This window comes from Heterodontus francisci, chromosome X (genome assembly GCF_036365525.1).
Source record: "Heterodontus francisci isolate sHetFra1 chromosome X, sHetFra1.hap1, whole genome shotgun sequence".
In the NCBI taxonomy this organism is placed as follows: domain Eukaryota; kingdom Metazoa; phylum Chordata; class Chondrichthyes; order Heterodontiformes; family Heterodontidae; genus Heterodontus; species Heterodontus francisci.
This window is the reverse complement of record NC_090421.1, coordinates 13,736,503-13,751,524: the sequence shown is the minus strand read 5'-3', so window position 1 is coordinate 13,751,524 and position 15,022 is coordinate 13,736,503.

The following is a 15,022-nucleotide window of genomic DNA, read 5'->3' as shown; positions in this document are numbered from 1 at the left end:
CTAATTTTAAGGTTATGTCCCCTCATTCGTGATTCCTCCACCAGAGGAAATTGTTTTTCTGTATCTACCCTTTCAAATCCCTTAACCATTTTGTATAGCTCAATTAGATCGCTCCTGAACCTTCGAAACTCAAGGGAACACAAGTCGTCTATGCACATGCTCTCATAATTTAACCTTGTAAGCCCTGGTATCATTCGTGTGAGTGTGTGTGAATATGATAGTCATCAATAAATCCAATAGGGAATTCAGGAGAAACCTCTTTACCCAGAGAGTGGTGAGAATGTGGAACTTGCTACCACAGGGAGTGGTTGAGGTGAATAGTATAGATGGATTTAAGGGGAAGCTAGATAAACACAAAAGGGAGAAAGGAATAGAAGATCATGTTGATAGGGATAGACGAAGAAGGGTGCAGAGGAGGCCCATGTGGAGCATAAAAACCAGCATGGATCTATTGGGCCAAATGGCCTGTTTCTGTGCAGCAAATACTATGTAACACTATGTAAGTCCGTTGAATCAGCACTGCACCCTCTCTAAGGACAATATATCCTTCCTAACTGCCCAGAACTGAATGCAGTTACTCCAGATTAGGTCCGTGCAACTAAAACATCACTTTCTCCCTTTATTTCCAGCCCTCTTGAGATAAAGGCCAGCATACCATTAGCCTTATTAATTAATTTTTGAACCTAAACAGAGAGAATAGACAAGGGTAAGGCAGTGGATGTAATATATCTAGATTTCCAAAAGGCCTTCAATAAGGTGCCACATAATAGATTAATGAATAAGCTCAGAGCACAGAGAGTCAGGGGATAGTCAAAACTGAAGAGGACTGCAACAAATTACAAGAAACTATTAACAAACTTGCAGAATGGGCATATAATTGGCAAATGAATTTCAACATGGATAAATCTGAGGTTGTATATTTTGGCAAGAAAATTAAGGAGGTCACATAACATAGAAGATAAGAATCTAAATGGGGTAGAGGAGCCAGAAAAATGCAAACCAAGCACTGGATTTTATTTCTAGAGGGATAGAATTGAAAGTAGAGACGTTATGTTAAACTTGTATTGAACCTTGGTTATACCAGACCTGGAGCACTGCATGCAGTTCTAGTTGCCATATCAGAAAAAATAATATAGAGGCACTGGGGAGGGTGCGATAAAGATACTGGAATTGTGAGGTTACACCTATCAGGAACGTCTGAACATAGAAAATAGAGGTCTTTAAAATTCTGAAGGTTTTGATAGAGTGGATACAGAGAGAATGTTTTCACTTGTGGGAGAAGCATAAGCAGAGGTCATCGATATAAGATAGTCACCAAGAAATCCAATCGGGAATTCAGAGAAACTTCTTTATCCAGAGAGTGGTGAGAATGTGGAACTCACTACCACAAGGAGTGGTTGAAGTCAATAGTATAGATGCACTTAAGGGGACACTAGATAAACATACGAGGGAGAAGAGAATAGAGTGTTATGATGATAGGTTTCGATGAAGAAAGGCAGGAGGTGGCTCGAGTGGCCCGTTTCTGTGCTGTATATCCTATGTAACCTTCTCACTATCTTTTAGTGATTTGTATCCCTAGACACCTAAATCCCTTTGCTCCTCCACAGGTCCCAATCTCACCGTTAAGAAAATATTCCAATTTGTCCTTCTCAAATCTAAAGTGGATAATAGCATTTTCCCCACTGTTATGACTGAGGTGGGAGGAGTGCTCTGTCTTTTCTAGTCCCACTTCTCCGCAAGTCACAACATATACTCTACTCTTTATCCCAGAATAAAATACACCAATCTGGTTTCTTTAATAAACAAAATTATCAGTTTATTATAAAACAAGACTTATTCAGTAATAAAGCAAAGCATTAACACAGATTGAAATATGAAAGTTCCCTTTTTAAATTCCAACATACTTTGGCCAAATACTTGCCAATTCTTGAAGAAATAGAGAAGATATGGTGAAAGTCAGTTGTCTGGTGTTCAGGTAAACGGAAACGGGTCACAGTTCAGAAGCAATTCGTTCTGGAGATGTTGAGAAATCGTCTGGTGGGCTTTGCAGGGCATGTGGCTTCAGGGGTTTCAGCCAACATACACTTGAATCATAGGGTTTTCCCAAAAACAGGAGGAAAGAGGAGCTGACACACTGGCCTTCTCAGGGTCTCTTAGAGAGATGCAGGCAAAGTGAGCTCGGGTTTCTTTTTCCTTGGCAGGCAAAACACCAACTGTCTTCAAAACAGTTCATACCCCAACTGAACCAAAGCCATATCTCAGAAGTGAAACCACAAACTGAAAGTCAACCTCCTGACCTCCATAGACAGTGACATGTGGTTTCTCTGTAAACATCTTCCCCAGGTCACCAAGGTTTCTGTTGTTTATTGAGCTTAAAGTGCATGATTTCCAGCAAAAGGTTGTTTTCAAACAACATCTCAGTGTCCTTTCAGGGAAATGTCAACAACAAAACAAAGTCCAGCATTTATAAAATCTTCAGCCTTCCAATGAATCCATCTCCACAATTTAAATATGAGTCCTCAAAAAAAAACTTAGTACGAAAATATAGAAGCACCTTCATAACACTACATTGAACTCCATCTGTCACAGTTTTTCCCACTCACTTAATCTATCACTGTCCCTTGGTAATTTCCTGCTCTCATCTACACAACTTACTGTGCCTCCCAACATAATGCAAACTTGAATATACCACTGTATATTCCTTCATGTATCTCTTACATACGACATTAAACCGAAGCCCCGTCTGCCCCCTCAGGTGAATGTAAAAGATCCCATGGCACTATTTCGAAGAAGAGCAGGGGAGTTCTCCCTGGCGTCCTGACCAATATTTATCCCTCAACCAACATCACTAAAACAGATTATCTGGCATTATCACATTGCTGTTTGTGGGAGCTTGCTGTGCGCAAATTGGCTGCTGCGTTTCCTACAACAGTATCTACACTTCAAAAGTACTTAATTGGCTGTAAAGCGCTTTGAGCTGTCCAGTGGTCATGAAAGGTGCTATATAAATGCAAGTCTTTATTTTTTTCCATCCAATTCATCAATATATATGGGGAAAAGCTGAGGTCTCAGAACAGGTATCTGACACAGGGCTGGGGATAGAAAAATACCTTTTAAAAAGAGCCTAAATGAGGTCTGGAATGTGTGGTTCATACCCCTTGATCCCCATCACAAGTTAACCACATAATTCAGTTTAAATTTGATTGGTTGAGACTTTTTTGGTGGGGTTCTAACTGGTTGGGTCATAGAATGCATTCTATATCTTTAAAGGAATAGAAAATTGCTGAAGTGTGGTCTTGTAACCATCATCTCAGTCCCTGATGCTCCTACGACATCACATATTCCTAGTACTGAATGTCAGTTGACGTACTTGATTTTTCCAAGCAGAAAGCCTTGAATTATCGCACACCTTGTATCAATACACTGTGTTCTTCCATTCCGAACCAAAACTACATTTTGATGTGCAGACCGCACAGTGCCCAGGAGATACAGAAGTTTTCACCATTTTGGTTACAAGAACCTCTTCAAAGATTTAAGTGGGTGTTTCCTTCTTGCCTTTCTCTACAGCTTTACTCCTCCCTCAATTGAAAATTCAACCACCTGTTTATGGAAAAACTACTTTTGAAAAGGAAGCTGGCATTTTGATGATGCGCTAAATAATTGTAGCATCTTGAAATCTCTGTGAGAGTTGTGAAAGTGGGGGGGGGGGGGGTGGTGGGGGGTGGGGGTGAAGGTGAGTGGAGGGGGGGGGGGGCCGCGATTGTAGCAGCTGTTTCACTGTGTTTAATAAAAACTATCAGACACCAGAAACAGCTTTCCACAACTCAATGTGAGTTCAGCATAAATGGTAAAAATGCACTTAAACATAACTGGGAATTCAAATCGCCTCTCAAACTTTCTCTCCTGCTCCTTTTAAGTTTGCTGAAATATACCACCTACTTGCTCTCCCTCTTTCCAATCTTCTCATTGTGTTGCAATCAAGACTGTCTCCTACTCTAACTCAATCTTTCCCTGGACCTCAAAACTGTGTAAAACCTCATCACCCTTCGTCTTCCCTCCCTCTGACAGTGTTCTACACTGCCCAACCTTGGCCCTTCGCTTAGGCTTCCGAAAAAAACTCACAGTAGGAGCCACAAAGTCAATGCCTTAAACTTTGAGTCATGAAAACATTACATTTACATTCCCACTCAGGCAGAAAGTTAACACTGGTTCCGGAACAAGCAATTGGGCCTAACATTAACCCAGTCTCTAACTTCACTCATCACCAAGGGGATTTTCAAGATGGCTGGAGGCATCTGTAGAGAGTGCTGGGATGCACCTCCTGTGCCCTAATGGACACTGGTGGGGAGGGAGTGGTGATGGGGTGAAGGATTGGAGGGACTGTGAAGGGGGTTGAAGAGGGGGTGAAGGATTGGAGAGGATGGTGATGGGGTGGGGTGGTGAAGAGGGCTGAAGGAGACAAGGGGAGGTGAAGGATGGTGAAAGGGTGAAGGGGGTGAAAGCAGGGGCAAGGGGGGGAGGCCCCGTTTTTCTGACCCTTCAAATCTCTGGAGTGAGGGGAAGCTGCACTGGGACATCAGGATGGTTTGTTCTGTGTCTGATGACACCAAAAGGCCATCACTGATTTTATAAATTAGCTGGAATGAGTAATATTTTCAATGACAACGTTTCACGTGGTCTGTGTCCCCAGCATCAAATTGTTTCACTGAACATTACATCGATTTGTCAGTGAACATAAACAACAGGTGACTCCATCTACATCATTCTTAAAAGGAAGCTCTTAAAGGGGCCCCGTCTTCACAAAAAGAGCATCAACAAAAACCTTTAATAAAACTGAAGGAGCCAGTGAGGCGGAAATTGTTTTAATAATCTCAGAGGCAAAGCACACCCGGCTGAGCGTCAATCCAATTTAACATTAATATGGATAATGGTTTAAATCCCCAATAGTCACCCAACTCAAAGGCCCCTTGTTCATTAACCCATATTAGTGAGAGAGAAGGATTTGAGTAATTCCTTGAACTGTTGGGATAATGCTGATTCTCAGTTGTGCCCAGTGGGCTCGCTGGAAATCTGCTCCTCGGTTATTCTGAGCCTGAGGGGAAAGTGATCTGAGTGAAGCTAAATGTGGATCATTGCAATCAGCAGCTAGAATTACACTGACAGTGACAGGCCATCCCTAACAGACCTGCAAATACCTCCTGACTGGGGGAGAACTTTCATTCAACTGGTATATCTTAAAATTTACAAAATCGGATTAGAATAGAACTTTACTCCTTATTCTAAAAGACAGTTTACACAAAGTTTAAAACTTTCCCCAAGTTTGAAAACCAGTCGGATTTCAAATCAGTCACAGGGACTGTAAGCAGTTTTTTGCTCCCCCTTTTCTCAACGTAACCAACCTTAATGAGTTTCTCTTCTTTTGGGCTGTTTAAAGAGATGCGGAGAGTTTTTTTGTTTCAGCTGCCGTTGTTCGGGTTGTGTCTGCCCTCTTGACTCTGAGAGCCCACTGTCCTGTGCCCGGTGGCAGCGATCTGAGCTGTGACTCTTCCGGGCTCCACTCGCTGCTGGAGTGGGCTGGAGGCTGACAGTCAGAGCCAGGGCTGACTGGGGGTAATTGGAGCCACTCTCAGCCTCTCTGCTCCCAGCAGCCAGGCATTAATGAATGGGGCCCTTCCCTTGGGAAACGCTCCTCCAGAACACACTGGGTAGGTACAAGGGGCTGGGTTTTACTGTAAGTAGGAGCCATTTAAAGGCAGCAGTTTAATCAATGGGTTCCAATGATGTAATGATTATCTGATCCATCTGACGAGATGATAGCCAAAATCTATCTGTTTAATTATAATTAACACACAGATATATACAGACACAAACACACACACACACACAGAGATAGACACACAAACACAAACACAGAGATAGACACACAAACACACACACAAACACAGAGATAGACACACAAACACACACACACACACAAACACAGAGATAGACACACAAACACACACACAAACACAGAGATAGACACACAAACACACACACACACACAGACACACACAAACACAGAGATAGACACACAAACACACACACACACAGATAGACACACAAACACAAACACAGAGATAGACACACAAACACACACACAAACACAGAGATAGACACACAAACACACACACACACACAAACACAGAGATAGACACACAAACACACACACACACAGAGATAGACACACAAACACACACACACACACACAGACACACACAAACACAGAGATAGACACACAAACACACACACACACAGATAGACACACAAACACACACACAGAGATAGACACACAGACACACACAAACACAGAGATAGACACACAAACACAAACACACACACACAGATAGACACACACACAGATAGACACACACACACACACAAACACAGAGATAGACACACACAAACACAGAGATAGACACACACACACAGAGATAGACACACAAACACACACACACACACAAACACAGAGATAGACACACACACAGAGATAGACACACACAAACACAGACACACACAAACACAGACACACACAAACACAGAGGTAGACACACAAACACAAACACACACACACAGATAGACACACACACACACACAAACACAGAGATAGACACACAAACACACACAGACACACACAAACACAGAGATAGATACACAAACACACACACACAGATAGACACACACACACACAAAAACAGAGATAGACACACACACAGAGATAGACACACAGACACACACAAACACACACAGAGATAGACACACAAACACACACACACAGAGATAGACACACAGACACACACAAACACACACAGAGATAGACACACAACCACACACACACAGAGATAGACACACAAACACACACACAGAGATAGACACACAAACACACACACACAGACACACACAAACACAGAGATAGACACACAAACACACACACACAGATAGACACACAAACACACAAAGAGATAGACACACAAACACACACAGAGATAGACACACACACACACACACAAACACAGAGATAGACACACAAACACACACACACACAGATAGACACACAAACACACACACAGAGATAGACACACAAACACACACACACACAGACACACACAAACACAGAGATAGACACACAAACACAAACACACACACACAGATAGACACACACACACACACACAAACACAGAGATAGACACACACACAGAGATAGACACACAAACACACACAAACACAGAGATAGACACACACACAGAGATAGACACACACAAACAGAGACACACACAAACACACACACACAGATAGACACACACACACACACACAAACACAGAGATAGACACACAAACACACACACACACAGACACACACAAACACAGAGATAGACACACAAACACACACACACAGATAGACACACACACACACACACAAAAACAGAGATAGACACACACACAGAGATAGACACACAGACACACACAAACACACACAGAGATAGACACACAAACACACACACACACAGATAGACACACAGACACACACAAACACACACAGAGATAGACACACAAACACACACACACACAGATAGACACACAAACACACACACACAGATAGACACACAAACACACACACACAGATACACACAAACACACACACACAGATACACACAAACACAGAGATAGACACACAAACACACACACACAGATAGACACACACACACACACACAAAGAGATAGACACACACACACAAAAACACACACAGAGATAGACACACAAACACACACAGAGATAGACACACAAACACACACACACAGACACACACACACACACAGATAGACACACAAACACACACACAGAGATAGACACACAAACACACACACACACAGACACACACAAACACAGAGATAGACACACAAACACACACACACAGATAGACACACACACACACACACAAACACAGAGATAGACACACACACAGAGATAGGCACACACAAACACAGAGATAGACACACAAACACAAACACAGATAAACACACAGACACACACAAACACAGAGATAGACACACAAACACACACAGACGCACACAAACACAGAGATAGACACACAAACACACACACACAGATAGACACACACACACACACACAAAAACAGAGATAGACACACACACAGAGATAGACACACAGACACACACAAACACACACAGAGATAGACACACAAACACACACAGAGATAGACACACAAACACACACACACAGAGATAGACACACAAACACACACACACAGACACACACAAACACAGAGATAGACACACAAACACACACACACAGATAGACACACACACACACACACACACAAACACAGAGATAGACACACAAACACACACACACAGATAGACACACACACACACAAAGAGATAGACACACACACACACAAACACACACAGAGATAGACACACAAACACACACACAGATAGACACACAAACACACACACACACACAAACACAGAGATAGACACACAAACACACACACACAGATAGACACGCACACACACACAAACACAGAGATAGACACACACACACAGAGATAAACACACACACACACAAACAAACACAGAGATAGACACACACAAACATACATACACACACACACACACACACATACATACACACACACACACACACACACACACACACACACACACAAACAGACACACACACACAGATGCAAACAGACAGCCGTCTTTCTGATCACAAATGAATTACATAGGATATACAGTAGAGGCCATTCAGCCCAACCAGTATATGCTGGCATTTATGCTCGACTCGAGCTTCCTCCCTTCTTTCACATCTAACTCTATCAGTATAACCCTCTAATCCCTTCTCCCTCGTATGCTTATCTAGTCTCCCCTTAAATATATCTATACTATTCATTTCAACCACTCCCTGTGGTAGTAAGTTCCACATTCTCACCACTCTCTGAGTAAAGAAGTTTCTTCTGAATTCCCTATTGGATTTCTTGGTGACTGTCTTATATCGATGGCCTCTAGTCATGCTCTTCCCCACAAGTGGAATCATTCTGTCTGTATCCACTCGATCAAAACCTTTCAGAATTTTAAAGACCTCTATTTGGTCACCCCTCAGCCATCTCTTTTTAAGAGGAAAGAGACCCAGCCTGTTCATTTTTCCCCCCAAATATAGTTTATTCATAAAATTTGTAAAATTACATTACATAAAAGTTCAAATTTGACATTACATAAAGTGCAATACAGATCAGTTTCTTCCAATACAGTACATGAGGTGCCTCACTACACTTACCAATTCAGGTTATATTTACAATGTACTTTTACATTTCGTGTCATTTACTGGTGTATACAGCCCGAGGGGTTTTATACGGTTTCCAGCCCCTCAGTTCACTATGGCGGGAGGACCTTACACAGCGGCCTTTCCCCATTGAGCCTTTGCAGCGGCTGCCCCAAGCTTTAGTGCGTCCCCCAGCACATAGTCCTGGACCTTGGAATGTGCCAGGCTACAACACTCGGTCGTGAACAACTCTTTGCGCTGGAAGACCAGCAAGTTTCGGGCAGACCAAAGAGCATCTTTCACCGAGTTGATGGTCCTTCAGCAGCAGGTGATGTTTATCTCTGTGTGCGTCCCTGGGAACAGCCCGTAGAGCACAGACGTTATGTGCAGACCACTGCCTGATGGACTTGTGGTCAAAGTTGTTTTTCTGTACAAACTTTTCCACAAGATACAGGTGGTGTGGCACGGTCCAACTGAATGAAGCATTCCGTGGCAATGTGACCAGACCCATCCTTCACAACACAGGGGACAGATAGAACCTCAGCACATAGTGACACCTGGTCTTTGCATGACTGTTCATCCTTTCCTGATATGCATACTCACACATTTCTGGTATCATCCTTGTATATCTTCTCTGCACCCTCTCTGGTGTCTCTGCATCCTTTTTATAATATGGCGACCAGAACTGCATGCAGTGCTCTAATTGTGGTCTAACTGAGGTTCGATACAGGTTCAGCATAACTTCTCTACTTTTCAATTCTATTCCTCTAGAAATAAGGCCTAGTGCTTGGTTTGTTTTGCTTTTTTTATGGCCTTGCGAACCTGTGGCATAACTTTTAGTGATTGGTGTATTTGTACTCCAAGATCCCTCTGTTCCTCTACCCCACCTAGACTCGCAATCTCCAAGTAATAAGTGACCTCCCTATTCTTCCTACCAAAATGTACTACCTCACTTGTATCTGTGTTGAACTTTATTTGCCAATTATTTGCCCATTCTGCAAGTTTATTAATGTCCTCCTGTAATCTGTTGCAGTCCTCCTCAGTATTGACTATTCCCCCACAATTTCATGTCATCAGCAAATTTAGAAATTGTGTTCTTGATTCTCAAGTCCAAATCGTTAGTGTAAACTGTGAACAGCAGTGGTCCCAGCGCTGGTCCTTGTGGAACACCACTACCCACCTACTGCCACTCTGAATAACTAACCTTTACTCCCACTCTCTGCTTTCTGTCTTGAAGCCAGCTCGCAATTCATTCTGCCCTGACTCTGAATTCTTTGACCTTATTTATTAGTCTATTATGAGGCACCTTATCGAAGATCTTTTGAAAATCCTGATAAATTACATCTACTGCATTACCATTGTCTACTCTCTGTTACCTCCTCAAAAAATTCAATCAGGTTGGTCAAGCAAGATTTTCCCTTTTGGAATCCATGCTGACTATTCATTATTATAACTTTTTGTTTCTAGATGTTCCTCTACTCTGTCCTTTAGCGGGGATTCCATTATTTTTCATACCACCGATGTTAAGCTGACTGGTCTATAATTCACTGGCCATGTTCTATCCCCCTTCTTAAATATAGGAATTGTGTTAGCTATCTGCCAGTCTTCTGGCACTTTTTTCCAACAAATTATTAAATATATGTTGTAATGCTTCTGCTATCTTTCCTAGATTCTTTTAAAATGTGTGGATGCAATCCATCCGGGCCAGGAGTTTTATCCTTTTAGTTTGCTGCGTTTATTCAATACATCCCCTTTTTTATTTTAAATACACTTATCTCATTACTCAGCTCATCATTCAATGTCATGTCTACCTGTTCCATCTCCCTGCTAAATACCGAAGCAAAATAATTATTTAATATTTCTGCCATCTCTCTATTGTTAATTTTAATACTGCAAGGCTTAATTTTATCAACAAATCTTTCACGTGGCATTTAATCAAATGCCCTTTGAAAATCCATATACACAACCCCACTGCACTTATCACTACACTCAAAAAATTGCTTGCCTTTTACAAATCCATGCTGTCTTTAATTAACTCATGTCTTTCTAGGTGAGTTGGGATTTTGTCCCATATTATGTCCTCTAGAAACTTACCCATTATCAAGGCAAAGTCCTCATTTAGTATCTCCACCGTTCCATTTTCCTCCATAAAATCATTTCCATCTTCATTTGTAATCCCTTCTTTAACTATTGTTTTATCTGTTCACAAACCTTTTACAATTTCCCTTTGTCTTTTCTGCCAGTGTCTCTTCATAGTTTCTTAATCTTTCTAGTATTTTTCCTTTACTTCCCCTCCTTAGTGTTAATTTTCCATTTGATCTCTTTTGCCTTATTATCCTGAGATCTGTCATGTGCCTTTTTAAGTCTCATAGAATCTTACAGCCCAGGAGGGAAAAATGAAAAAGGGCTTGCATTTATTTTCATGATCACTGGATGTCTTAAAGTGCTTTACAGCCAATGAAGCACTTTTGAAATGTGCTCACTGTTGTACTGTAGGAAGTGCAGCAGCCAATTTGTGCACAGCAAGCTCCCACAAACGGCAGTGTGATAATGACTAGATCATCTGTTTTTGTGATGTTGATTGAGGGATAAATATTGACCAGGACACTGGGGAGAACTCCCCTGCTCTTCTTCGAAATAGCACAGTGATCTTTTACATCCATCTGAGAGGGCAGACAGGGCCTTAGTTTAGCGTCTCATCTGAAAAACGGCACCTCCAACAGTACAGCATTCCCTCAGTACTGCACTGGGAGTATCAGCCTTAATTTTCATGCTCAAGTCCTGGAGTGGGACTTGAACACACACCCTTCTAACTCAGAGGCAAGTGTGCTACCAACTGAGCCACAGCTGACATGGAGGCCATTTGGCCCATTACGCCTGTGCCAACTCTTTAAAACAGCTATTCAATGAGATCCACTCCCCTGCTCTTTCCCCATAGCCCTGCAAAGTTTTGTCTTTCAAGTATTTTTCCAATTCCCTTTTGAAAGTTATTATTGAATCTGCTTCCACCGCCCTTTCAGGCAGCGCATTCCAGATCACAACAACTCGCTGTGTAAAAAAAATTCTTCTCATCTCCCCCTTGGTTCTTTTGCCAATTACCTTGCATATCAGTTTGACTGCAGTGCAAGGTAAATGATCACAGCCAAGCAGTTGGGGGATCTATGCAAGTATCATCTTTAAGTAACACACCGGATTCAAGTAACATAGAAGTCTGTCTTAAACCTCCAGGGTGCTACCGAGTGAAATTGGTGAGCCCAAAGGAGATGCAATCATCCCAAACACCACCAACATACGTAGCAGCAAAGCAATGCAACTAGCACGCATATTACTGGGGCCGAACTACAGCACTCAAGGCCTGGGGGACTACTTATCTTTGATCATTATCCAGCTGTCTTTTCAAAAACAGGCAGGTTCAGTGGTAAGTTTAGAACTGGCTATACACATAAAGAATGGTCAGGACTCTCTAGGTGGGTGTGGGAAATGTTCCTCCCTTGAAATGTTAGATTTTTGACACTTTGGCACATTTTACAGTGTTTTGGAGTACACATTCTTACAGACACTTTCTGATGTGTACAGACATGCCAGACACCAAGTGGGCTCCCCAGATGACTAAGTGACTTTGGACCAGCAATTAACAGCCATACAGATTAGGAAAGCCAGCCAACCTATAAGTCAGCCCATCACACTGATGAGGCTCCATGTGAAAACTGGTACTTACTGCCAGCTAACCTAACTCCATCTTTTTATACTTTGTTTATGCCCTCTAGTAGTCTTCTCCTTATCTACTCAAATAACCTATCCACCCAAACAGAAACCTATTCTGTTCATCATTTTAAAAACCTCAATTTTATCCCCTGAATATCTCCACTTCTCTGGTGAAAAAAGCTCCAGTTCTCTGAGCCTATCCTGATTACTAAGTGCCTTCAGACTAGGTTTCACTTTGGTTTCAATAGTCTGGACTTTCTTTACAGATCAAATCTGGACTATTCCAGCTATGACTGACCAAGACCTTTAATGGTAAGTATTGTATCTCTAGGCTTACATTTAAGTGTCCCTAGCTATACACTCTAACCCCCTAGTAACTTTCCCTATGGACTTGTAACACTGGTCATGGACCTTTAATGTTTTGTCTTGATCCCTAAAACCCTACCATCTGGTGTACGAACTGAGGAATTATCTATCTATATATATATATGTGCAGCACCAATCATTGAGAGAGTGGGGAGTGATTGAGCTAGCAAAGGCTTTTGTAAATAAAATGTTCTTTGGAAATACAGATTCTGACTTCTCTTTGACGATTTGAAGAACCAGAAGAAAAACATAGACAAAACAATATTCCTTCTGCATCGTGACACCAGCAGCATCAAGGGCAATTTCCGTATCCATCATTTTCTGTTTGCTCGACAATGGTAGGGAGAGGTCATATAAAATTAGTTTTCAACAGACCCTTGTGCAGATGGCACCATCTAGTGGTGTCAGGGTCTACTGCCATGTCACTGATTGTTAAACAGTGGGCCAGTCAAAACTTATGATGGCTAATATTAGCAAAAATATAGACATGAATTGTGAAATGTAAGTAAATAGCCATAAGACTGCCTATCCTTGATCCAGCATGACTCTGTCTTCGAATTCCTCAAAAAATGGATTAACAAGTATTTGCAAAAAAAAGCCAATCTTTTCTTGAGGCCTTGATAAACGCCATCTTTCTTCCTGGCCGCAATCTAGATGCGACAAAGGAGCTTGTGTGCATCCATGGCTCGAAGAGCTGTACCAGCAGTAGCTGTGTTCTCAGAAGGTCAAAGGGTAGAGGCCGATAAGTAGTCAGTCATGATGGTCATCGACCTGAAACGTTAACTGCTTCTCTCTCCACAGATGCTGCCTGACCTACTGAGTATTTCCGGTATTTGCTGTTTTTTTTTAAAGTAGTCAGTCATGCTTGGGTGAAGTTACCATTCCAGCTCAACCTGTTCAAATTTAGAGTTACAGGCAAAAGTACACTCCCAGCTAGTGTCCTATGCTGTACCAAAAAGTGAAGATTAGCAGTTTCTCCACTGATGCTCGCCAACCATTTTGCCTTTGCTTGCCATTGGAGCACGAACTGACGGATGAGTAGAAATGACTCAGTCTGAACCACTTTCACTCAAACCCATTCCTGCAAAGGTTTTATCCCTCTGTTGGATGAGATGAGGAAATAGAAGTTGTTTGGCAGTGGGTGAGCAAAGGTAACAGGGTTGAGATTGTTGGCAGCCATAGCTGCAGACCTGCATGGAGGTCGGTCTGGGGCGCTGGCCACTCGGTGTTGAATGTTTGAGGCCGCAAATTTGGTCAGCAGCACCCTGGAGGGCTGTGCAGCCCAGTTAGGGTTCACACAGCCCACCGCATGTGGGGAGGGAGGTCATAAAAAAACACTAACAGCTGGGGCACCTAACCCAAGGTTCATGTGCTACCCTTAGTGTAAAGGGTAGCCTATCAGTAAGTTTAGAAAGAGAAACATGCCTTGGCTTCATGGAATATCAGAACTCTTTGGAAGCCTGCTGACCACCTAAATGTAGTTATGAAAAATACATTTTTCAAATGTCCAAAGGGTTTTGGATCTGTATTCCACCAAGCCAGCAGAGATAAGGGACTCCATGATGGGATACAACCATATAAGTAGTACACTTCAAGGGTCAATTTTATATTAAGTTGGTACAGAAG